This window comes from Myotis yumanensis, unplaced genomic scaffold, assembly GCF_028538775.1.
Source record: "Myotis yumanensis isolate MYYU_CA2020_CCGP unplaced genomic scaffold, mMyoYum1.0.hap1 SCAF_9, whole genome shotgun sequence".
Lineage (NCBI taxonomy): Eukaryota > Metazoa > Chordata > Mammalia > Chiroptera > Vespertilionidae > Myotis > Myotis yumanensis.
In genome coordinates, this window is record NW_027223760.1 from 34,207,312 (window position 1) to 34,208,757 (window position 1,446).

The following is a 1,446-nucleotide window of genomic DNA, read 5'->3' on the forward strand; positions in this document are numbered from 1 at the left end:
TTGTGCACAGTCTTGTTGTAGTTAAGCCTTGATTGTTGTATGTAAAGCTGGGAGGATTTGACTTCCAGGCCAATTGGCTGTGAGAATCAGCTGTGTCTATGGTGGGAGAACTTCCGTGCTGAAGACACCCTTATGGGGCAAGACTTGCTTCAGTGGGGCTTTGGTGCTCCCTGAGTCTGCCCCCTGAGAGTGTCCCTTACAGATCTGAGTAGTTGTAATTGGATTTTCCCACTCTGACCACTGGGTACACTGGCTCTTAGATCTAAGGAGGTGCTAATCTAGCCTTTGCCTGAGGCTATCCAGCAGAAGCCAACTGTAAAGCAATGCAAGTTTCCCTGGGGCCTTGGGGCAGCTGCAGTTTATTAAGTTATTTTCAGATTACAAAGGGCCGGGCCTTTCATATGCAAAAGCCTCCATGCACGCCTTGGGTGGGGCGGGGTCCCAGGGGATCAACAGGGCGGGCCGAGCGAGCCAGCAGTATGGCTGCTCTCAGTCCTGCCTTCAGAGGTCCTGGCAATCGCTTCGAGTGCCTCCGAGAGAAAGCTGCCCTTGAGTTCTGACTGATGCCAGACAGTCCAGTTTCTCCCGTGTGAGTCTGGGTCCCCGAAAACTTGCCCGGAACTGGAGCTCAGAGCCTGAGACTCCCTCCCAATTGAAAAAGACAATCGTGTCCTCAGCCGCCAGCCCTCTCCCCATGCACCTCCGCACCTTTGTATTTACTTCAGCACTGCACCTCCTCTGAGTCTCGGTATGCTTTTCTCTTTCCTTCTAGTTGTAGAAATTCCACTCAGGCAGCCTTCCTGTGGTTCTGGATGATGTCCGTTATGTCTTTTAGTTGTATTTTTGAAGTGGTTGTGTGAGGCAGCAGTCTCCGGTGTTTACCTATGCTGCCATCTTGGTTTCTCCTGTTCTTCAATTTTAATAAGGTTGACATCTTCATATTTTTAAAATTTCTTTATATTTCTCTTCAGGGAACTTATTGGTTTGCAAGAGAACTTGTCCCCAAAAAAGCACTCATACTTTAATAGCTGATAGCTCAATTTTGAAAATGAAATGTATTTTAATAAAACAATGCCTTTATAATTATTCAAATTGTCTTATACATTTGGAGGGGGGATACCCTATATATAAATCAAGTGAGCCTTTACTTCAGGTTTTTATTTTTATATCTTTCTATACATAAATATTTCTTTCTTACATAAATTTAACAGTCTTAGTAGCCTGGGACCTGTGTTTTCCTGAGAAAAGCCTATGTTCATATTCCAAGGTCATTACAAAAGAAAAATATTCTATTTGTAGTAACAAGTGGAATTTACATCTAAGTCCATTTGAACCATATGAAATTTATTTTTTAAAGCAAATGTTATAAATCTAGGGTTTTAAGAAATTTTGTGAATGCAAAAAAATATCTTTGGAATAAAGGCAAAGGAGGGATGAAGGAAGGAA